Raw genomic sequence first — 26,312 nt, 5'->3', positions numbered from 1 at the left:
ATTGGTTAGAACGCATCCTAGCCGTCCATTAGGGATGGGGATGCCTATAAATAGGAGTAGGACTTCATTTTGTAACCAACAAGTCCTAGAGTGAGTCTTGAGAGCCTTGTAGAGAGCTTGAGTGTTAGCCTTGTACAAAGCATTCTTTGAAGTAATAGAAGTGTTCTTTCCTTGCCAACTTAAGTGTCTTAGTGTGTGTGAGTGTGCAAGCCAAGTGAGGAGAGGGCGAGTGCAACTACAACACTAGTAAGCGCACGAGGGGAGTGTGTTGGCTAAGGTGTGCACGGGAATTAGGCTGACCAAGTACTTACGAGAGTGGAAGCAACATCTTGGTGCCGCACGGGAGCAGTTAGAGTGGTGCTGAAACTCTAAGCCCGTGACAGTTGGTATCAGAGCCAGGTTCGTCAAGGGAGCTTTGTTGGAGTAGACATGGCTAGCGGAGGAGACCACCAAGTCCACATCTTAGAGCAGAGCTTGGAGGAGAAGCTTGGCACACACTTGGTCTACACGGAGACTAAGTTTAATAGGCTCGAGAGAAGGATGGCGGAGCTCTACGAGCTGATTGATGGCATCGCCAACAAGGCGCAAGAGAAGGAAAGGGACTTTCATGATCTGGTAGACGACTTGTGCGTGGAGATTGCCGAGTGTAAGAAGGAATTCTCCCAGGCGTGCGAGGTCGTGGTGAAGCCAAGGAAGAAGAAGGCGCCGGAGCCCAAGGAGTACGATGGGGCGAGGAATGCGCGCCAGATTGACAACTTCTTCTGGCACATGGAGCGGTACTTCGAGTGCATGGAGATCGAGGATGATGAGGAGAAGGTGCAGATAGGCACTATGTACCTCACAGACACCGCCGCTCTATGGTGGAGGCAGCGTTTCACCGGTAGGGGCGCAAGAGCAGTTGATACATGGGAGGAGTTCAAAAGGCAGCTCAAAAGGCAGTTCTACCCTGAGTGTGTTGAGGACCTCGCCATGATCAACCTAAGGCGCCTGAAGCAGAAGGGCAGCATAAGGGAGTATGTGAAGGAGTACTCCAACTTGATGCTGGAGATCTCAGAGATACCGGAGCTGCAACGTGTGTGCTTGTTCATTGATGGGTTGCAGTCTTGGGTAGCCACAGAGCTGAGAAGGAGGGTGCCTAGAGACTTGGCATCTGCAATGGCTATAGCGGAGCGCCTTGAAGACTTTAGGCACGATGACAAGAGGGCCACGTCTCCCAGGAGGGACCACGGCAAAGGTGGGGGAGACCGTCGCTTCAAGAAAAGGGGCTCGCCCAAGTCAAGTGATGATGAGCACAGCGATAAGGAAAGACGCCCACGCCATGATAAGGGCAAGGACCATGGAGAGAGGTCTAAGGCTAGTGGCAAAAGGGAGCGCCGCGATAAGGGCAAGTGGGAGCCGAAGTGCTACTTGTGTGAAGGGCCGCACATATTGCGACACTGCCCCAACAAGAAGACCATGAGCGCCCTTGTGAAGGATAAGGCCAAGGGTAGGGTGGACGATGCGGGCAACGATGAAGATAGGTGCATGGGGGCTATGCAGATGTTGAGTAGCATGGCGCATGACACCAAGAAGAAGGGCAAGGCAAAGAAGGTAGCTGGGGTGCGCTATGTGGACGCGCAGGTTGGTGGCAAAGCCGTGCAAGCGTTGATGGACACGGGCGCCACACACAACTTCATTACCCCAGAGGAGGCGCAACGACTTGGCTTGGAGATGCGCAAGACGGAGGGATGGATCAAGGCCGTCAACTCCGAAGAGGCACGCGTGAGTAGAGTGTGCAAAGAGGTGGAGCTATGCATGCAAGGATGGAAGGGCAAGGCCGACTTCCAAGTTGCGGAGATGGACGACCATGACATGGTGCTGGGGTTGGAGTTCATGGACAGGAACAACGCCGCGCCACTACCATGCCTTGGTGCGTTGATGATACTTGGAGGCAAGGAAGGCAAGGCCGCATGCATGGTGCCGCTCGTGGGCAGGAAAGAGAGTCCAGAGGTGGCAGTCAACACGATGGAGCTCGTGAGGACTTCACATCTCCCAAAGGGCGCTCGTACGTTTGGGCCAAGGACATATGCACAAGTGCTGATGACCTGCGAGAGGCTGGGTCAGCTGAAGAAACCGTGATGAGGGCGTCACGGAAATGGGTGGGGGAGAATGTCACGCCCCGCCTATGGAGGTTGTGCCACGCAGGCGACACGCAGACGCTGAGGAGGACGCTGCATGGCAAGTGGAGTTTCTAGAGTCTTCCGGAGTAGTCTAGAGTTGTGTGGAATATTCTAGATATGTGTAGTATATTCTAGAAGTGTGTGGAAGGTTCTAGAATTCTCCAGAATTATGTGGAGTAGTATGGAGGGTTCTAGAATGTTGTAGATATGTATGGAGAGGTGTAGAAGGTGGAAGAAGATTCTAGAGAATCAATCTCCACCATTGGTTAGAACGCATCCTAGCCATCCATTAGGGATGGGGATGCCTATAAATAGGAGTAGGACTTCATTTTGTAACCAACAAGTCCTAGAGTGAGTCTTGAGAGCCTTGTAGAGAGCTTGAGTGTTAGCCTTGTACAAAGCATTCTTTGAAGTAATAGAAGTGTTCTTTCCTTACCAACTTAAGTGTCTTAGTGTGTGTGAGTGTGCAAGCCAAGTGAGGAGAGGGCGAGTGCAACTACAACACTAGTAAGCGCACGAGGGGAGTGTGTTGGCTAAGGTGTGCACGGGAATTAGGCTGACCAAGTACTTGCGAGAGTGGAAGCAACATCTTGGTGCCGCACGGGAGCAGCTAGAGTGGTGCTGAAACTCTAAGCCCGTGACACTAAGGACAGATGGCTAAGAACAACAAAAGTAGGAGACAGAAGGACAAAAAAAAAAAAGTACAATAAATAATAAGTAAGATGAGAGGGTAGTGAATTTTTTTTTCCCCAGAAGGTAAAGGAGAAGCATTTGTTTGTTGGATAATGATAAGTTACTCACTAAGCATGTGATCCAATAACAAAATAACACATTATTTTTAATAATAAGATAATTCATACATTTCTTGCTTTTTCGGATGGTTAATCCCAAAAGGCAAGAAAGGTGTGAATTATTTTATTATTAAAGTTGATATGTTATTTTGTTATTTGAGCATATAGGGGTGAGTAATTTTACCCTACTCACCGATGAATAGCTAAGCATTATACTTGTTTGTTGGACACATAAACATCTTATCCAAATCTACCTTTAGCTTATGTTCTTTCATTACGTGGAAAATTTGGAAGAGCATGTACGGTTTGAAAATTTGGGCAAGAACATCTTATCCATATCTACCTTTACCTTTAGTGATTTGAAATGGTCTTCCCACGTATTCTAGACAAATCTTGATTGTACTTCTGAGAATTCTAACAGATCCCAGGCCAAGAGATTAGTATATCCAGTCCAACCTTTGAAAATAAGATGCTACGCTAATTCCATTCCCGAACAAGGACGGATTTGTGAATGGTTCAGTAGGGGCGGATGCCTAAATTTATACTCATGTATTTATAACTATAAAATTTTGAAATTGCGTCCACTGAAATTATATAAAAATCTCTCTATATAAATTTGTCTCTCCTCATATGAATTCTTAGATCCGTCCTTGCCGAGACATATAGCATTGTCAAGGATTCCATGACAAGCAAGAGCTTGCTTGAGAGGAAGAACATCTTTACAACACCACCATAAAAAAGTGTTGTACTTTACTTGTAATGGAACATGATCGAATGCTGCCATAGGCCCCGAGATGCATGGCTAATACTAGATTCATCCCTTGAGAGGCCCAAAGTTCGGTCCTCAATTAGAGAGAGGGCGAATTTATATGAGGATTTCACAGAGAGCTAGGTCCCCTATATTGAACAAACTTAGACGGCAACGAGTGATGGCCTCTACTTTCGTAGGAGAGAAAAAAGTGATAAAAAAAAAATAAAATAAAAAAAAGTGTAAAACTCAATGAATAGATGAGCTCGCCACCAACTTACGATCCTCAACTCCTTCTAGGGTCACAATTTTTGGGACCTGAAGGAAAAAAATAAAATAAAAATAAAAGCACAGTGTCAAGTTATAATTTGGGCCCATTTTCAATTTGGCCCATTATAAGTATGGATCGATAGGTCGAACAAAATTACCTAACAAGCCCAAACCAACTTGAAATTAAGTAAAGGGTGATTATTTATAATGACACACACACACACACACACACACACATATATATAATAATTATTATCAAAGATAATTATGATATACATATAATTATTACAAATAATTAGGACAATTATCAAAGGTGTTGCAAGTTACAATTCTACCTCTTCATGTAAATACATGTACGGGGGTTGAGAAGGGGGGAGGATATCAAGAGAGAGAGAGAGAAGATTGACCATCGAATCTTCACTCTCTCAACATTCAAACTCTGAAGCGAAAGAACAATCAATATTGTGTCATTCTTTTTCCGTGATTCAACAAGTTTGAAGAATCACTAAACAATACTATTCGAGATCAAGCTTCTTCAGTTCACGATCAGAAATCATTGACAGTCTTCCTCATCCACAAGTAATTGAAAACGACTTTCAACAACTTGATTTAAGATCAAGTTTCAACAGTCACTGGATCCAACCAACAAAGGAGATTGAATCAAAAGAAGATTTCTCTATTTTGTAAAGATATATAGAAGTTGGTACTTATTGAATTTTCATAAAATCAATAAAATTGATTTATTCCACGTTTTGTTCTTTAATTTTTAAGACATGAAATTTGTGTGTACAGGTCCAACCATTCACCCAACTATTAGCCTAAATATTAATATGCTGCCCATTTCCAACCGTACACCTAGCACCCTTCATAAATAATTTTTGAGTCAACTAAATGCCCCACCAAACACATAATGGGTTTGACCCTAGTTTGGTTTGTAAGAAGGAACAATTATAAAAATATTTGGCCTTGAACAATTGAAAAGCCAAATATTTTGTTGGCTTGGATTATGTAAAAATTCCGAGAACTAATATTTACACCGAAGTCATGTACTGAATTGTTGGGCAGAATGATATGGCAGTCCAGCTGGCAGAGAACGTGATTTTTTACTAATCGGCTTATTCACTTTTACTGTTCATCATCCCTAATTTCAAAAACCTCTTTACCGTCCCCAATTTCTCAGACAATGTTTCTCTTATCATCCTCAATTTCTCTCTCTTGCACAAATTAGAAACCCGTTTATCTCATTATCCCCAATTTCAGAGGGGTTCTATTTGGAGCAAGAGGGAGAATACATATACAGGGAGATTGTCTAAAATTTGCTGCAGCATATACTTATACAAGGAGATTGATATATATATATATATATATATATATATATATATATATATATATTTGATTTATCAGAGGTACTCTACAAATCCTCAAAAGCTGGAAATCGTCAAAAGCTTGTTGTAAATCGTCAAAACATTTGAAGTTGTTGCAGATTCTGTTGAATCGAAGGAAGAAAAAACATAACGCTGTTGAAAAATTGGGTTCTATTTTGTGCGAGAGAGAGAAATTAGGAATGGCAAAGAAACGAGTTTCTAATTTGTGCAAGAGAATTGAGGATGATGAGAAAAACATGTCTAAGAAATTAGGGATGGTAGAGAGGTTTCTGAAATTAGGGTGAACAGTAAAAGTGAATAAATAGATTAGTAAAAATTTACGTTCTCTGCCAGCTGAACTGCCACATCATTCTATCCAACAATTCGATGCATGGCTTCGGTGTAAATATTATTTTCCAAAAATTCCTCACAACAGTTTAGAATGAAAAGTTCTAATATGGTCCCAGGACTTTGGTCCCGAGCCATTCATTATTGGACACATAAGCAAGTATATTTAAGATGTGTAAACTTTATTTTTATCTTTTTATCTATATGTCTAATGATGATTAATTGAGACCAATGCTCCCGAGACCATCTAAAAATTTTTGGTTTAAAAGATGACATGACCTAAGTGGGCAACATCCTTTCAGGAGAACCTCTTTCTAAGCCTAAGGATAGATGGATAAGAACAACAAAAATAGGAGAGAGAAGGACAAATAAAATACAGTAAATAATAAGTAAAAGGAGGTTAGTGAATTTTGAGGAGCATTTGTTTGTTGATCACGTGAACATCTTATTCAAATCTAACTTTTTTTCCAGTGGATCTAAACTCAACGCCTACAGAAAGACAGGGAGATGATGGCAACCAGCACAGTTAAATATCAGGCTCCAAGTGACACCAGTTATGACCGCAACACCGAACTAAAAGCCTTTGATGATACAAAAGCTGGTGTCAAGGGGCTTGTAGATGCTGGTTTGACAAAAATCCCACCAATATTTATCCAAAAACCTCATACCAACTTGGCGACAACTCCAAGTACAGTTTTACTATTATTGATCTTGAAGGTCTACAGAGATGTAACCAATCACAGAGAGATCATCGGAGAAATCGTGGAGGCTGCTGAAAAGTGGGGTTTCTTTTAGGTCGTTAATCATGGAATTCCAGTGAGTGTTTTGGATGAGATGATAGAGGGGATATGCAGAAGATTTCATGAGCAAGATACTGAGAAGAAAAAGTTCTACACAAGGAATATGAAGAAAAAAGTGTTGTATTTGTCCAATTTTCTTCTCTATAGTTCACCGACTATTAATTGGATGGACACCTTTTTTGTGCCATGGCTCCTCATTCTCCGGACAGTGATGAATTACCTGAAGTTTTCACGTACGATTGTTAGTAACTTAATTCAACACTTAATTCAGGAGATATTAAAAGATTTTTATATGGGTATATAGATTGTTAGATTATATAGTATATAATTCTAGGGTTTACCGTAGCTGCCTTCACCTACACACTTACCATACATAAAAATCTTACCCATCATTCAGCTTCCTTAGTTTGCACAATACTCACATGTCCCCACACCTCACCTATATATATAGATGTTTTATGTATAGTGTTTACTTATACAATACAATATCATAATTATTTTCTCTCTCAATATTTCTAAAATGGTATCAGAGACATCCACTCTTCTCTCTTTCATTTTATTTTCGATTCATTAAATTCTTGGTGTTGTTCCAATAGCCCATCAAGAACACATATTCTGCCTAGCATCTGAAACAGGTCCTCTATAAGTCCTTTCGTTATTTTGATTATATCAAATGAAAGTACGGGCTCTGACTGCTTCAATGCCACCAGAAAAGGCTGAATCAACATCGTATGCACCGCCACATGCCGCCACTTCCATCCAAGCGTGAACACACACCTACAGGCGCCATAGCATTCTAGACCCAAACCGACCACGTGCACATGCTCTTTCACGCACCCAGTGCGTCAACTCATATTGTTCAACACTGACACGTGCGACATATTCTAGCCGCTAGTGCCATGTCACCTCTACAACATCATCATCCTAGTCAGCAGCCACGTCAGCATTCCAGTCAGCTGCCATTTCAGTATCTGGGCTCATTACCTGGCACGTCAGTAGCCTAGTCAACAACTACATCAGCATCTAGGCAACTACCACATCAGTAACCAGTCAGCTACCACATCAGCATTTAGGTTCATTACCTACCATGTCAGCATCTCGGTTATCTACTACGTTATCAACTGGGACCCTTTCTGCCACGTTAGCGACACATCAACATTGTCTAAAATATTTTTCAAAAACACCCGTGCATCACAATTTTTTGCACTAATTCCAAATTTACAATTTATTTTTACATTTGAGATCTCTAAATAGAAAAAAAAAAAATGGGATGATTCCTCTTATTCAAGCTATTCACAATGAGTTTGCCAACAGAAAGGTTTACTTACAGACACCCATTTCTCCTTTACCAATTGATGAGCCCTGAAAAGTGCATATTTAAACCCCTTAAGCTTAGGTATTCTAGTACCTTTATCTATCTTACTTTACCGTTTTAGATTGATTTCGTGTTATTTCCATTTTCAGGCACTTATCCCGAAAATAAGCTAACTCAGCCAAATAAGAGCAGAAATAAAGCAATTCTGGGATGAATTAAAGAAAGGAGCCAAGTGGAAGCAAAAGGAAGCAAAAGGTGGAATTCAACATCTTCGATCGATTTCAGATCAAAGTTCGATCGATCCAACATGATCGATCTCAGCACTTCAAGATGGATCTGAGCCATGATGACATTTTTAGAGATCTCAAAAGTTTGATCGATCCAACATCATTCTTCGATCGATCGAACTACCTTGTCCTTATCCAAATGATTTATCTTATCCAGATATACCACCCTACCAATCACTTTTGTCCTTTTCCCAAAATTATCTTCGAAATATCTCAGATTTGTTTTTATCCAAAAAGGTGCCGCTATTGAGGATCGATCCAACTTCAGTTCGATAGATCTTAGCTATGTTCGATCGATCCAAGTCCAAGGTTCGATCGATCGAACTTCCTCCAGTGCGAAAAAGTTAAATTTCCAGCTTATTGAAAGCTATCATTATCCAATCATTGGGGAATATTTTGTGCACGACCCCAGCTCATTTTGTATGTCACTTGACCTACCTATATATAGAATATGATACACTTTTTGAAAGAGATCCATCTATCACAATAGAGGCTATTCTCAGGGAGGAAGAAAGGAGGAGAAGGCTAGAGACATGAGCTTGGGAGCTCTTCATCAACTAAGGAGTAGATTTCTTCCATGGAGTTTGCCCTTGAGGGTTGGAGAAGCATTATCATGAGTGGCTAGACATCCTCTTGGGGCTAGAGTTAGCCCCAAGCATGCTTTCTACATCTTGATTTTGTGTATTATTGAGAGATTAGTGTTGTAATACATGTTTTGGCACTTTGATATATATAGATCTTGTTTATTCAATGATTTATGTGGTTTAATGCTTCCAATTGATCATTTCATTCTATCAATATGTCTATGTATGCTAGAATAGATGTTCATGTGTTTGTCTCTATTTCTTGTGTTATTGATGCATGTCGATGTGTATTAGTGCCATAGATCTAGAGATTGTCAAAATATAGTGCTTAATGGAATGCTCTTGTAATTTTCTTGATGGTTTATACTCATTTCTTGATCGATTGTGCCTCTCCCTTAGTTTAATTAGTTTTATTTCATGTCATTAGCTTAATTATTGTGTAGTGGTAGTATAGTTGTTAGATGGGATGACAATCCATGCTTGTTGTTTGATATTCCATATTTTTGAATACAAGTAGCATATGTCTCTAACCTTGTGGTGTATTTGGCTTGTGAGCTTAATGAAAAGATTAATGACTTGCTAGATATATTGTTCTTTTCACATGCTACTTAGACAATATATACTTAATTGTTAGATATATTGTGCTTTTCACATGTTGCTTAGACAATATATACTTAATTGGTCATCCTTGCTAATTGAATCAACCAAACACACACACACACATCAATATTGCGAGACACATTTCCCTCATTAGTCACTTGTTAAAGGTGTAGAAAAGTATTGTTTGGTGGTTACCTCTAAACCCCAAGATCTCTCTCTTTTACTTACTCTTTATTGCATTCAATTATTTAGTTTAATTTACTCTCTAGTTCAACCAACCAACCAACTATTTGTTTGATCACTCGACCTACTAACCCTAATAGTGATTCCACAACCAAATTCGACCCCAATCCCTTGGGACGATCCCTACTCACCCGAACTATATTTTTAGTGAAGGTAGTAGTGGCTTTTATAAATGTAAAACTTGGCCCTCGCCTTAATGCATACTCTTAAGCTTGTGGTGAACGGCGACACCACCAGTTTTTGGCGCCGTTGTTGGGGATAAGGCAACGTCGTATTTGTGGAATTCATTAGGAATTAGTACTCTTTTGATTGTGTCTTTACTTTGTTTTCATTTTTCTTTTTGATTACTCATTGTGTTTGTTCATCTTTGACAAGGTGCATGGTGATGGCCGTCGTCCTACCATCCATTTGAGAGTGTGCATTAAGGCTAGGGCCAAGTTTTACATTTATAAAGCCACTACTACCTTTACTAAAAATATAGCTAGGGCGAGTAGGGATCGTCCTAAGGGATTATGGGGATTGAGCAATGCCGGAGTTGATTGTGGAATCGTTATTAGGGCTAGTAAGCCGAGTGATCAAACAATCGGTTGGTTGGTTGATTAAAGAACAACTAAATTAAACTAAGTAATAGCAAAAGAGTCCAATTAAGACTAAGTAAGAGAGAGAAGAGTCTTGGGGTTTAGAGATCACCAACAAGCAATGCATTTCTATATCATTGACAAGTGATTAATGAGGGCAAATAGTGGGTTGCAATAGTAGTGTGTATGTATTTGGTTGATTCAATAAGCAAGGATGACTAGTTAAGCATGTATTGTCTAAACATCATGTGAAAGGCACAATATATCTAAGCTATTAAGCATATATTGTCTAAACAACATGTGAAAGGTACAATAAATCAAAACAAGTTATTAATCATTTCATTAAGCTCACAATCCAAATATAACACAAGGATAGAGACATATGCTAATTGCATTCACAAGCTTGGATCATCAAACAACAAGCATAGATTGTCCTCCCATTTAATACTACACCATAACTACACTACATCTACACTACATTTAATAAACTAGGGGAGAGGCACAATCCATCAAGAGGTAAGCATGAACCATCAAGAGAATCACAAAAGCATTCTTTTAAGCATAATGTTTTGACAATCTCTAAATCTATTGCATCAATACAAATAGGCATGCATCAATAACACAAAATCTAGAGATAAGCACATGAACATCTATTCTAGCATACATAGACATATGGATAGAATGAAATGACCAATTGAAAGTATTAAACCACATAAATCATTGAATAAACAAGATCTATATATATCAAAGTGTCAAAACATCAATTATAACACTAATCCCTTAATAATACACAAGATTAAGATATAGAAAGCATGCTTGGGGCTAACTCTAGCCCCAAGATGATGTCTAGCCACTCATGGTGAGGATGCTCCAACCCTCACGGGCTAACTCCATGGAAGAGGTTTGCTCGTTGTTGATGAAGATCTCCAATGATGTCTCTAGCCTCCTCCTCCTCTAAACTTCCTCTCCAAGAGATGATTTCAAAAATAATGTTGGCTCTTCTTTGAAAAAACAATCTTTATCCTTATATTGGTTGGTCAAAATGACACCCAAAATGAGCTGGGGTCATGCACACAATATTCCCTAATGATTGGATAATGGACAACTTTCAATAGGATGGAATTTTAACTTTTTCGCACTGGAGGAAGTTCGATCGATTGAAAGGAAGTGAGATCGATCGAACTTAGGCTGGATTAATCCAACTGGCTGAGCTTTTTGGAAAAAGACAAATCTAAAATATTTATGGGAGAAATTTATGGGGAAAGGACAAAAGTGGTTGGTGGGTGGTATAACCGTGGATAGGATCAATCATTTGGATAAGGACAAAGGTGTTCGATCGATCGAAGAATGATGTTGGATCGATCAAACTTTTGGACTTAAGTGCTTTGGGTCAAGGCTTGGATCTATCTTGAAGTGCTGAGATCGATTAATGTTCGATCGATCGAACCTTGGACTTGGATCGATCGAACTTGTTGCTTTGCTTCATTTTGCTTCTTTCTTTCTCCACTTTGCTCCTTTCTTTCTTCAATCCCAGAATTGCTTCAATTAAGCTCTTATTTGATTGAGTTAGCTTATTTTTGGGATAGGTGCTTGAAAATGGAAATAATACGAAATCAATCTAAAATGGTAAAGTAAGATAGATAAAGGTACTAGAATGCCTAAGCTTAAGGGGTTTAAATACGCACTTTTCAGTGCTCATCACACCCCCAAACTTAAATATTGCTAGTCCCTAGCAATGAACTAGAAAGTAAAGGAATAAAATGAATAACTATACAACTATAACTAGAAAACAATAAATGGATAGCGCCACTTTCGTAGGGAACACGATTGCATTTAGCATATGCGACAAGCCTTTTAAACCCCTAGGTTACCCCTAGTGGACGAGTGAAGTCTCGTGAGAGTTTCCAAAAATGGTACCCACAAACATTAAGCTCATTCTTTTCAAAAGAGGTACCAATATTGCAAACAAGCATTGGGAGACTACCTCAAGTATGCAATTTTTCAACCCTTTCCAAGCCATCTCCCAAAATCTCAACATCAAGCAAACAAATATGGTCCTCCACACATTAAGAAAATGATTATGCAAATCAAAACAACTCTAGAATCCTTTTGACTGGACCGGCATCAAATGTGTTGCTATCTTAGCCAACTTAAGAATTAATCACATCCTTACCCTCAAACTAGCATACAAATCTAGTACTGATCATCAAGACAAAAAGTAGACCTTTATTAAAGTTTTATTGTTCTAGGTGCGCTTATTCTTTTCACTCAATTTTTTTTTTTTTTTAGGATCAAAGATGGAAGCATGGTGCAATGTGTTGATCTATTAAGCTTTCTAGCGATTCATGAGGTCGAACGTTAGGTTAATGACTCCCAAACCAGACGGCTTTAAGGCACTAGGCGTTCAAACACCCCTACGGACTTACAAGCTCAAATCAACTAGGCTACAAATCAAGACAACAACCATCTAGTCATTTCTCACTTCTTACCTTTTTGGGAGAAGTCCTCACTTTTTTTTTTTTTTTTTTTTCATTGAATAAACAAGTTCAATTATTAACCTAGAGTTTGGGCCCTCCACCTTTTGGCGCGAGAAGTTCAATGCTTGATGAGGCTAGAATCCTGGCGACTTAGTGAAAAGGGGTTGTTATCCACCTTTATCAAGAATGAGAGCTTTCAATGCACTACTAGCTCAATTGGGATATAACCAATTCAATAATTAACAAAGCATGTACCCCACAAATGAATGCTAGTGTGCGCCAGTGCTAGTGTAGAAGACTAGAGTGAATATCAAAACAATCACAAAATCAAGATGATGTGGACAACAAGTGCAAGCATGATATCAATTTTTCGAAAAATTTACTCCTAAATGGCATCCTTAAGGCATACAAGGAGTATTGGACTCTCAAGTCTAGCAATTTTTAAATTTTAAGAATATAGTCCTCAAAAGATCAAAATCATAGCTAGGTATAGACCAATTATAGAAATATCCCTCAAATACACGAGTCATACTAAAAGTTTGAATTTAAAACTATCACTATAGAGCACCATTCCCCCCAAACTTAAATTACACAATGTCCTCAATGTGCAAAGAGAACAAAGGAAAGAGTATACCAGTGCAACTAAGCAAGAATGACCAGGACTGAAGTATCCGAAGTGGGTGGCATGCCCCCCCCAAACTTGGGATGAACTGTGGTCCTGAAAATTGGCACTTGGATAAACTTATCAGATAACAAAATGGGATAATCAGTGCACAGTGAACATGCAAGTGTAAATGGGATAAATAGAAAATTAAATGAGAGAGGTACAAGGGTGGTCCTGTAAATTAGGTAGCACTCTTTCACTGAAGTCACTGTGATGCACCTGATGGAGTCAAACATACAGATATGAGAATACAATCAGATGACATCCATAGCAAAAATAGATTTATAAAATAGAGTAAATGCAGGTACAACAAAAATATCGAAGCCGACAGACCAGCTATAAAAATAATACAGTGACAATAATAAAGTATTAAAAGGAGAGAGAGATCATAAGATAGAAAAGAGAGGGAGCTCAGGAAGAAGAGGTAGGACGGGCAGGTCTGGCTCCGCGGATGTCTCTAGATAAATCTCTGAACATGGTCGCGACATCCGTGCGGAAGGTAGCGAACTCTGCTCTGTGGGCCATGAGGTCAGCTCTGATGGCAATAACAGTGTCCTCGAGCGTCTGCAAACGCACTCCGAAGCCGGGGGTCAAGTTTGGTATGGAGGAGTCAGAAGACAGCTCCTGGGTCTGCTCCTGCTCGTGGATAGGTGACCCGGCTAGAGAATGTTGAACTGCGTCATCCACTGAGTGCTCCAAGTCAATGTCTATATCAATGTCATCATGCTCGGCAGCTGGATTGATTGGTGCATCGTCCGCTGCGGGAGCTGCTGCTGCTGGCTCTGCTGGTTCTGGGGCTGCCTGTGCTGCTGCCTCATCCTCTAACTCCAGCTCTGCAGCCGCCAGTACGGCATGGGTCTGCAGGCAAGTGATAATAGCTCTGTAGCTCTTGTCCTAGTCCTTCTTGAGGAAGTGACAGGAACCTCTCTCGGGGTCCTCCTGCGGGTGGATGGGATAGCGCTGGTCTATGAGAATTTGGGTGATGAGGTGGCTGAATGGAAGAGACTTGGCCCTTCCGGGCGCCTCCTTGCTGACGTACTCATCGTAGAGCTTCCTCATCACGCTCCAGATAAGCGTAGGAATAGACACCCAGTGGCCGGTATAGAAGGCGTACAGGGCTTTTAGATAGTCGCCCCACCTCTGAATCTTGTGTCCGGCCATGTATATGTTCCGAAAAAGCACGGAATCGATGAACTAAAGGTCGTCTGGAAGATATGTGCGGGTGGCGAAAGTCTCGCCACTGGCATGGTGACCTGTGAGAAAAACCGCCATATCGGCGTAAGAAGGCTTGTGGAGCCTGGGATATGTCTCCTGTAGCTCGGGCGGGCACCGATGTGGACAGCGAGTCAAATGGGCCAGAGTATCCACTATAATGGTGATCTCATGGCCATCGATAAAGGTGAAGAGCTCGGTTGTAGTGCGCGGCGACGGTCGGAGGTTCTGGTAGAACAACCGTACCAGTCGCGGGTAGATCGGCTCTGTGACTGGGGTAAGAATAGCTGAGAGGCCCCGCTGAATGATGTCTTGGTAGGCAGATCGAGTCAGCACCAATCTGGAGAAGAATGCGGTGTCGAATGCTGACTCGTGGTCGATAGTCATGTGTGCAAATCGAGGCGCGAGTCTGTCACGCTGTAAAGGAGCTGGCTGAACAGGTGGAGCCGGCTGCACAGCGCCTCTATACGGTGGAGATGGTGATGGAGTGTATGTTGGATGAGTTGGTGACTGGGGTGGAGTAGGGTGTAATGGCTCCTCTGTATGGGAGGGCTACGCAGTCTCCTCTGTGTATGCTCGGGGCTAGGATCCCGAATATGAGATGGACCGGCCCCGTCGTCAAGTCGGTGTCTGGTGCCGTGACGGTGTCTACGTGCTACAGTCTTGACGCGAGCCATAGTCTGCAAATAGAATTTCAAGAGTTAGTGCCAGCATACATAGAATATAAGGCATAATATAGAAACATATATGTCAGATAAGATAGACAAAACAAGATATCGCATGATTCTATGCAAGTGGCAGAATATGAAATATGCCAAACAATGTGAGTATGAAATGCTTCCAATGTGGAATATCACAGGCATTGGGCATATATAAGGTAGCATGAACATAAGATAAGATGAATGGAGTGTGTATATGAGATCTGTGAAATTCGATCGATCATAAAAAGAAATGAGATCGATCACAAAAGTTGGATCGATTGAAGGTTGAGTTGGATCGATCGCAAATATTCGATCGATCATAAATTTGTTCGATCAATCGAACAGTGCGACGATGAAACCTAACAATCACAGATCTGTAACTTTTGAAGAACGGGGCCCACACGAACGTGTTCGTGGGCCCTACAACACATCAAATCAACAACTCCCATCACCCAAACATGGCCCATACTCCCAAATCAAACAAAAATATCAAAAATATATACAACGATACACACACACATATATATATATATATATACATATTTCAAGCATCAACAATGGAGGTTCAATCATATATAAAGCATGAATCGAACATATAAACCATGTATGCACGAGATTGAAACTTGAAATCGACTAGTGAGGTCTTGGATCTTACCCAAATCGAAGGGAGATGTGGATACAAAGAGGTAGGGATGAAACTGAGATGAGAGAGAGAGAGAGAAGCTTGGTTCTCGCCGGAGATAGAAGATATGAGCTAGGGGAGATGATTTGCAATAGAAGGGAATGAGAGGCTAGGGTTTGATGTGTTGAGATCGATCCAAATGATCGATCTCAAGACCCTTGGATCGTTTTTAAAAAACATTTCCCGACTAGTTCGATCGATCGAAGATGAGTTGTGATCGATCGAACTTTGATGAACTCCTTTCAAAGTATTTTTGGATTTTTGATTTTTTTGAAATTTGCAAAAATAAAATTAAAATTGGAAAATAAAGTAAAACAAAATAGTTTTGATTTGCTTTGAATATATATATATATATATATAAATTAAATAATTAATTAAAAACTAAATAAATTAAAATATTTTTGAATTTTTGAAAACTTGTTGAAAATTGAAACAAAATAAAATGAGAGTGAAAATAGAATAAAATAAAAATGAAAATATTTTTTGGATTTTTGAAAAGTTGAAAAGTGAAACTAAAGTTAAAACAATGAAATGAAGATTTGTGATCGATCGAAACAAGAGTTCGATCGATCATACAGAGAGCAAAAATATGCAGGTTTTTGGTTCAAAAATTTGGCTAAGTGTTGGAACATGAGATCGATCGAACTGGGAAGTTGGATCGATCAAAGAACTTTCAAATCGATCTTGGAATGTTTCGAACGACCAGACAGAGAGCTGATAATATGCAGGTGGATACAGGCTCAAAATTTTTCTAAGTGTTGAGGCATGAGATCGATCGAACTTGGAAGTTAGATCGATCGAATGTCTCTTGATCGATCTGAGAATTAGTTCGAACGATGGGACAGAGAGGTGATTTGGATGCAGGTTCTGTAGGCTCAAAAATATTCTAAGTGTCAACACTCAAGATCGATCGAACAGGATAGTTGGATCGATCGAAGGTCCTATGATCAATCCAACTGAGAACTAAAATGGTAGATTTTTCTTGGATCGATGGGACAGAGAGCCTATTTGGGTGCAGGCTTGAAAATTTTCTAAGTGTTGGATTCAGATGGAAGTTCGATCGATCGAACTCAGGTATGAGATCGATCGAACTTATGCAGAATACTCAAAAATGACATGAAAGCTCATGCAATCCTCACCAAAGTTTCTTGAAATGCATATGAACCAAAAACAAGTATCGAAACTTCGCAAGAAATGAAATGAAAGATAGAAATGGGGGAGGAATAGGGTTTTGACACCCTACGAATGCTTTTGCTAGTCTTTAACGTCTCTAGCAAGACATTAGGCTCTTTTAGCCCGGATCAAAGATCTTATAATGCATCCCCTCCTTGTTGGGGTGATGGATGCTTTGAACTCTACCCAACAAATGGTCCTTTGAAGAACTTGTTGGATCAAGCTCAAAAGAGGCTTTTGATCCTTTGTCTATGCCATCAAAACTTTTGGGCTTCCATGCCCTTTCAAAGCAAGAATTTGAAACAACACTTTGAGAATGCAAGGTTGAAGATGATCCTTTAGAAATCCTTGCGTCACATAAAAATTCATTTCCTTCACTTTTGAATTCATGACATTTTTCCACAATATTGACCTCTCCTTCATACTTGTCAAATGAATTGGGTGTTGGATTGAATATGTTCAATTTCAACTTCATGTGGCCAAATGAAATCTTCATTATCCCCGTCCTATAATTGATGTTGGCATTTGCGGTTCCCAAGAAAGGACGTCCAAGGATAACGGGAATTTGGCTCTTAGGATTGGAAACCGGTTCCGTGTCTATGATAACGAAATCAACGGGAAAGAAGAATTTATCAATCTTAATTAAAACATCTTCAATGACACCTCCAGGCTTTTTAATGGATCGGTCGGCAAGTTGCAAAACTACCGACGTCAGTTTCAATTCACCTAAGCCTAGTTTGACATAAACCGAGTAAGGAAGAAGGTTAGCACTTGCTCCTAAGTCAAGAAGCGCCCAATTAATGATATGTTCACCAATGATGCATGATGTAGAGGGTGAACCGGGGTCCTTAAACTTTGGAAGAGTGTTATGTTGCAAAATTGAGCTTACTTGCTCCGTCAAAATCACCTTTTTTGGTGCTTGGCTTTTGTTCTTTCACTTTTGGGTGCAAAGATCTTTTAAAAACTTGGCATAAGCCGGAATTTGCTTGATTGCATCCAAAAGTGGGAGATTAACTTTTACTTGCCTAAACATTTCCAAAATCTCATTGGTCTTGACTTTTTGCTTTTCTTTTGAAATGGACCCTTTTAAGGAGTTCGGAAATGGAACTCTTGGCTCGAAAACATTTTAAGAATTTTCTTTTAAAGCCTCTTCAACACAAGAAGTTTTCAAATTAGGTTTCAATTCACTTTTCAACAAGATTTTCTCAACATCATTTTTCAAAACTTCCTTCAATGGATCATTTTCAAGATCGCTTTTCAAATCACATTTTTCAGCTTTCTCATTTATAAGATCATGCACATGCAATGAAGGAGGAATAGAATGTGAAACGGGACGGGTGACAACTTGTGGTTGCACCGGTTCACTCTCTTCATTGGTCATTTCTACTTGATTGTCCACAACTCTACCACTCTGCAAGGTGGTCACCGCATTAACATGTTCTATGGTACACCCCTCCGATGAGGATTGGGTTTCCACAACACATTGTTGCTTAGGTAGGGCATTAATAGGTATCTTTCCCTTCTCTCTAGCATTAAGAGTGCTAGCTATTTGCCCTACTTGGGTTTCTACCTTTACAATAGATTGAGAGTGAGAATGAAACAATTGTGTGTTAGCCTCTAAAGTGCCCAAAGCATTTAAAACTTTCATTTCAAAAGCGGGACTTCGAGAATTACCTTGGGAATATGATTGGTTGGGAAAATGAGAATTAGAGAATTGATTCCCTTGTGATTGGTATGGCCTATAACCTTGGGATCCTTGGTTTTGTATTGGAGGTGGAATATACTTCCCTTAAAAACCGCCTTAGGGAGGGTTTGAGCCTTCCACTTGGTTTTTCCATGAGAAGTTCGGATGATTTCTCCAACTTGGATTGTAATGAGTACCATAAGGATTGTTCCCTTGGTTCACAAAAGCCGCATTGATTTGCTCATTAGGCTCATTTTGCACTTATCCATGAGGACAATGAGAAGTAGAATGAAGAACACTAGAACAAGTCATACATGTTTCATTTGATACATGATGAGAATGGTTAGGGAAGGAACTTACTTGGTTCGCCGAGTTTTGGTTAATCAAAAATTGATCAAACCTTTGAGACAAAGACTTCATTTCGGCGGCTATCTCATTTGAATATTTGACTTGATGTAAGCCTACACTCTTCCTACCTTGTGAATTTCTACCATTCTTGGATGATAGTGTTCTATGCAAAGAATTTTCACTCATGCTTTCATAGAGACGCCATACGTCATCCTCATGCCTATCAATGTAAGAGCCATCCATAGAAGCATCAACCATGCCCTTATAATTATCCGATAAGCTCTCAAAAAAATATTGAACTAATTGCCATTTGGGCATGTCATGGTGTGGACACTTCCTTAGCAATTCATTGAAGCATTCCCATGCCTCATAGAATGTCTCTCCATCCCTATGTGTAAATTCTCGAATTGAGGTCCTCATGGCATTGGTCTTAGAAACTGGATAGTACTTCTTCAAAAACTCTTGTTGCATTTCTGCCCAAGAAGTGATTGAAAAAGGCCTAAGATTGTTATACCAATATTTTCCTCGTCCTTAAGGGTGAATGAAAAAAGTTTAAGCTTTAAGACTTCTTCCGGCATGTCCGTATATTTTACGTTGGAACATACTTCAAGAAACTCATCCAAATGCTTGTAAGGTTCTTCACTAGGGAGTCCATGAAAGTTAGGAAGCATTTGAATAGTTTGTGCTTTAATTTCACAATGGTGTGCTCGAAATGGTGGCAATTGAATGCATGTGAGTGCATTATATTCATTTGGCACATAATGGTCTCTCAAAGCAAGTAGTGGGTTAACAACTTGAGGTGTAACATGAACACCTTGATTTTGAATTCCTCGATTGACAATGGAAGGTTGTGGAGCATACATTGGCCTTGGCATTCCGAATGGAACTTGGCCTTGTTGTTGTGGTGGTGGGTGAATGTATGGCCTAGGCATGCCTAATGGTACTTGAATGTTTTCATTGTGCACATTTGGATGAAGGATACCTTGTTGGTCTATGTGACCAATGTCCTCAATATGGTCATCATTATGGTCATCCATTGATAGGTGGGTTCTATTTGAACTTCCCCTTCCCCTAGGATTTCTAATGATAGATTCAAGATGTAAATCAAGAGGGGCAAGCGTTGGTCTTAATGAATGACGCCCATGCATGCACAATACAAAACACAAGAAACACAAAGAATGACAAACACTATGTCTTCACAACAATGTAATGAAACTCCCTCCACAAACACTTAACCCATAATCCTATGCTTTAATAAAGATGATGCAAAGAACAATAAAATAGCCTCCACGGCTCACGATTTATCTAAGAATTGAATTACAAGTCTCCACGCGGGCCGACGATTTAACTAAGGAATTGAGTAAAGCAAGTCTCACAAAGGTCCTTTAGCACTTCAACTCCAAATTTTAAAGCTTAGCTTAGCAATTTTTTTAAGTTTTTAGCATTTTTCCTTTCTTTGCTTACTTGAATTGAATGCTCAATGGCTCCTTTGCTTGCTTCATTTCCAACAATGCACCTACTTAAGTAAGAATAACACAATAAGTAACCAAAAAGAAAAATAAAAATAAAGTAAAAACACGATAAAAAAAGTACTAATCCTAATCAATTCCACAAATACGACGTTGCCTAATCTAATAAACTAATCCCCGGCAACGGCGCCAAAAACTGGTGATGGCCGTCGTCCTACCATCCGTTTGAGAGTGTGCATTAAGGCGAGGGCCAAGTTTTACATTTATAAAGCCACTACTACCTTTACTAAAAATATAGCTAGGGCAAGTAGGGATCGTCTCAAGGGATTATAGGGATTGAGCAATGTCGGAGTTGATTGTGGAATCGTTATTAGGGCTAGTAAGTCGAGTGATCAAACAATTGGTTGGTTGGTTGATTAAAGTGCAACTAAATTAAACTAAGTAATAGCGAAAGAGTGTAATTAAGAGTAAGTAAGAGAGAGAAGAGTCTTGGGGTTTAGAGATCACCACCAAGCAATGCACTTCTATATCATTGACAAGTGATTAATGAGGGCAAATAGTGGGTTGCAATAGTGGTGTGTATGTATTTGGTTGATTCAATAAGCAAGGATGACTAGTTAAGCATGTATTGTCTAAACATCATGTGAAAGGCACAATATATCTAAGCTATGAAGCATATATTGTCTAAACAACATGTGAAAGGTACAATAAATCAAAACAAGTTATTAATCCTTTCATTAAGCTCACAATCCAAATACAACACAAGGATAGAGACATATGCTAATTGCATTCACAAGCTTGGATCATCAAATGAACAAGCATAAATTGTCCTCCCATTTAACACTACACTACAACTACACTACATCTATACTACTAACATGAAAATAAACTAGGGGAGAGGCACAATCCATCAAGAGGTAAGCATGAACCATCAAGAGAATCACAAAAGCATTCTTTTAAGTATAATGTTTTGACAATCTCTAAATCTATTGTATCAATACACATAAACATGCATCAATAACATAAAATCTAGAGCTAAGCACATGAACATCTATTTTAGCATACATAGACATATGGATAGAATGAAATGACCAATTGAAAGCATTAAACCACATAAATCATTGAATAAACAAGATCTATAAATATCAAAGTGTTAAAATATCAATTACAACACTAATCCCTCAATAATACACAAGATTAAGATATAGAAAGCATGCTTGGGGCTAACTCTAGCCCCAAGAGGATGTCTAGCCACTTATGGTGAGGATGCTCCAACCCTCAAGGGCTAACTCCATGGAAGAGGTTTGCTCGTTGTTGATGAAGATCTCCAATGGTGTCTCTAGCCTCCTCCTCCTCTAAACTTTCTCTCCAAGAGATGATATCAAAAATAATGTTGGCTCTTCTTTGAAAAAGCAATCCTTATCCTTATATAGGTAGGTCAAAATGACACCTAAAGTGAGCTGGAGTCATGCACACAATATTCCCTAATGATTGGATAAAGGACAACTTTCAATGGGATAGAATTTTCACTTTTTCGCATTGGAGGAAGTTCGATCGATCGAAAGGAAGTGAGATCGATCGAAAGTAAGTAAGATCGATCAAACTTAGGCTGAATCGATCCAACTAGCTGAGCTTTTTGGAAAAAGGCAAATCTGAGATATTTATGGGAGATATTTATGGGAAAAGGACAAAAGTGGTTGGTGGGTTGTACAGCCGTGGATTAGATCAATCATTTGGATAAGGACAAAGGTGTTCGATCGATCGAAGAATGATGTTGGATCAATCAAACTTTTGGACTTAAGTGCTTTGGGTCAAGGCTTGGATCTATCTTGAAGTGCTGAGATCAATCAATGTTCAATCGATCGAACCTTGGACTTGGTTCGATCGAACTTGCTGCTTTGCTTCATTTTGCTTCTTTCTTTCTCCACTTTGCTCCTTTCTTTCTTCAATCCCAGAATTGCTTCAATTAAGCTCTTATTTAGCTGAGTTAGCTTATTTTCGGGATAAGTGCTTGAAAATGGAAATAATACGAAATCAATCTAAAATGGTAAAGTAAGATAGATAAAGGTACTAGAATGCCTAAGCTTAAGGGGTTTAAATACGCACTTTTCAGTGCTCATCAGTGCTGAGCTAGGAGGCAAGCAAAGGAGCTAAGCAAGCAAGAAAAAATGCTAAAAATCTAAAAAAATTTGCTAAGTTAAGCTAAATTTGGAGTTAAAGTGCTAAAGGACCTTTGTGAGCTTTTCTTTACTTAATCCCTTAGTTAAATCGTCGGCCCGCGTGGAGGCTTGTATTTCAATTCTTAGTTAAATCGTTAGTCCGCGTGGAGGCATTTTAATTATTCTTTACATTGTTACCAAAGCATGGGAGTATGGGATCATTGTATGTGGAAGAAGTTTGTTGATTATTGACTTGTTGCGAAGGAGGAGCGCTTGTTTTGTTGTGGTTTGTGTGTCGCTTATAGTCTTGTATAGACCTTGTCATATCATTCATTTTAGGCATTCACATGGAAAATCTAGAGGGAAATCTTGGCTACTTAGACCCACGTTTTATGCAAAATCCCCCTCTTAATCAACATGGCCCCGGAGTTCAAGCTCCAATTCCTCCAATGGTCCTTCGTGATCATTATAATCTTTATGCATACCATGCATCTACTTGCATTGTGTTGCCTAATTTTGAGTCTAATTAATATGAAATCAAGCCTGAGACCATTCAAATGTGTCCACTATTTTATGGCTTAGATGAAAAGGAACCATATAGGCATCTTAATGAATTTCTTGAACTATATTCCACCGTGAGGTACATGGATGTCCCGGAGGAAGTTCTTAAATTACTTCTCTTCCCTTTCACGATTAAAAATAAAGCAAAACATTGGTTCAATACTTTAGGGGTAAATTCAATAACATCTTGGGCACAAATGCAAAATGAGTTTTTAAAAAACATTTACCCCGTAAGTTTGACCAATGTAATGCGTGCTTCAATTAGAGAATTTTCTCAAAGGGAAGGAGAGTTGTTGCATGAGGCTTGGGAGAGATTGAATGACTTGCTAAGAAAATGTCCACATCATGGTATTCCAAAATAGCAAATTGTCCAATACTTCTATGAAAGCCTATCCGACATGCAAAAGGACATAGTTGATACCTCATGTGGAGGTTCGTATTTTGGAAAACATGAAGATGACATTTGGCACCTTTTTGAAAAAATAAGTGAAAACTCTTTGCACAAATATTACACTTCTTGGCTTGATCATGGTTTTAATAAAAAGGAGAAAAGCGTAAAAGTGTGTTAAATTGAAAGTTCAAGGGAAATTGTAGCCGAGGTTAAAACTCTTTCTCAAAAACTTGATCAATTCTTGTTAAATCAAAAACCGGCTATCAATTCATCTCCTTTTCATCATTCAACTCATCTTTGTGAACCTTGCATGACATGTTCAAGTGTTTTGCATACTACTTTTGATTGTCCCCATGGACATGTTGTTAATGAACACTTTGAACAAGTTAATGCTACATTTGCTCACCTTTATTCAAATGCATATGTTCCATTGTGGAATGAAAGCTCAAGCCCTTATCAAGCTAAAAATTTTCAAAGAAAATACATTCTACCTCATAAAAGAAATGGAGGTTCTCAAGGGTTTGTTTCTTCTTCTTTCCATCATCAAAGAATGAATGACCTCTCACATCCTCAAATATATGATTCCCAAGTTGACTTTCATTATCCTCAAGCACTTTCTAGTAATTTTACATTTGAAGATAAGGTTTTGATGGCCTTGGGTAGCTCAGAGAAGGATACTAACTTGTTGCATTCCCACTCTCAATCCATATCAAAGCTTGAATCCCAAATTGGGACCATAGCTAATGCATTGAATGCAAGAGAAATTAGGAAATTACCTAGTCAACCCAAGAGGAATCCAAAAGCCCAATTTTGTATGGAAGCAAACCCTACATCGGGGTGTTCTTCCGAAGCTCAAGTGCAAGCCATCACCACCTTGAGAAGTGGTAAGCAAGTGGACAATAAGGTTGAACTACCAAAGGAAGATAGTGAATTGGTGCAACCTAAAGTTGTCACCCATCCAATTCCCAATTCCACTCCTACTTCCTTAAATGAAAAGGTTCCTAACCGGAACTCTCAATCTTCTCCATCTTCCTTTCAAATTACAAAGTCTTGTGAGCCAAAAGCTCCATTCCCTTATGCTTTAAAATAAACTTCGCCTTATGGGAGGCAAGAAGGGAAAATACATGATATGATGGAAGTTTTTAAGCAAGTCAACATAAATCTTCCTCTTTTAGATGCCATTAAGCAAATTCCACTTTATGCAAAATTTCTAAAAGATCTTTGCACACAAAAGAGGAAGAGCAAGGGACCAAGCCCTAAAAAAGTGTTCCTCACGGAGCAAGTGAGCTCTATTCTTCAACAAAACATTCCACTTAAGTTCAAAGATCCCGGTGCTCCGACTATTTCTTGTGTAATTAGAAACCATGAAATACGTAAAGCTCTTCTTAACTCAGGTGCAAGTGTTAATTTGATTCCTTACTCCGTATATGTCCAATTAGGGTTGAATGAGTTGAAGCCAACCTCGGTGGTGCTTCAAATGGCCGATAGATCCGTCAAAACACCTAGGGGCATGGTTGAGGACATCCTCATCAAAGTGGATAAATTCTACTTCCCGGGTTGACTTTGTAGTTCTTGATACCGAACTGGTTGCTAATCCCACCAACCACATCCAAATCATCTTGGGAAGACCATTCCTTGCCACCGCAAATGCAACAATTAATTGTAGATCCAGGATTATGGACCTTTCTTTTGGCAATATGATGGTTAAACTTAATGTTTTCCATACAAGTCGACATCCCATAGATGAAGATGAGTGTTGCCTTGTTGATGTGTTAGATGAGGTTGTTGAGGAATCAATTCCAACGATGGTAATGAAACAAACAATTGAGGATAGTCTTTCATCTCTTTTATCTGATGATCCTCTTGCTTCTTATCTTCTTGAAATGTATGGAAATTGTGGGTTTGATGATGAAAGATCAATGAATGAAGTAAGCAATCTCATGGACTCTGTTGTAAGCTTAGATTTTCCATCTTGGAAAACTCCAATAGAACCTCTTTCTCCACTCTCTAGCACTCCACCGATCTCATCATTAGTCTCTCCACCAATTCTTGAGTTTAAAACTTTGCCTTCCAATCTTAAATATGCATTCCTAGGACCAAAAGAGACTCTTCCGGTTATCATTTCTTCAAGTCTTGAAAAAAACCAAGAAGATGCTCTCTTAAGTATGCTTAAAGAAAATAAGGAAGCCATAAGATGGAGTGTGGCTGATCTTAAGGGGATTGACCCTTCTATTTGTATGCATCGCACACTTATGGAAGATGATGCAAAACCCTTTAGGGATGCCCAAAGGAGACTTAATCCAAACATGAAGGAGGTAGTTAAGAAGGAAGTTGTCAAACTCTTAGATGCCAGAATCATTTACCCAATCTCTGATAGCAAATGGGTGAGTCCAACTCAAGTAGTTCCCAAAAAATTAGGGATCACGGTGGTTAAGAATGCAAAGGGTGAGGAAATCTCTAAGCGTACCGCCAATTCATAGCTTATATGCATTGATTACCGTAAATTGAATGCCACCACTAGAAAGGATCACTTCCCTTTGCCATTTATTGATCAAATTCTAGAGAGATTTGCCGGGTAACAATATTATTGCTTCCTTGATGGCTATTCGGGATACAATCAAGTAGCCCTCGACCCATTAGACCAAGAGAAAACCACCTTTACATGTCCATTCAACACATTTGCTTTTTGACGGATGCCTTTTGG

The 26,312-nt window shown here is 39.6% G+C and overlaps 1 pseudogene; it reads left to right on the top strand.

Annotated features, from left to right (window-relative positions):
• The first annotated feature begins 19,344 nt into the window (after positions 1-19,344).
• LOC132284204 (small nucleolar RNA R71) lies at positions 19,345-19,443 on the top strand (annotated as a pseudogene).
• Positions 19,444-26,312: the final 6,869 nt, after the last annotated feature.

This window comes from Cornus florida, unplaced genomic scaffold (genome assembly GCF_030987335.1).
Source record: "Cornus florida cultivar Cherokee Brave unplaced genomic scaffold, ASM3098733v1 CherokeeBrave_3.0.0_Hap2_Chr01, whole genome shotgun sequence".
Lineage (NCBI taxonomy): Eukaryota > Viridiplantae > Streptophyta > Magnoliopsida > Cornales > Cornaceae > Cornus > Cornus florida.
The sequence above is the reverse complement of the archived record's forward strand: the minus strand, read 5'-3'. Positions and strand labels throughout refer to the sequence as shown.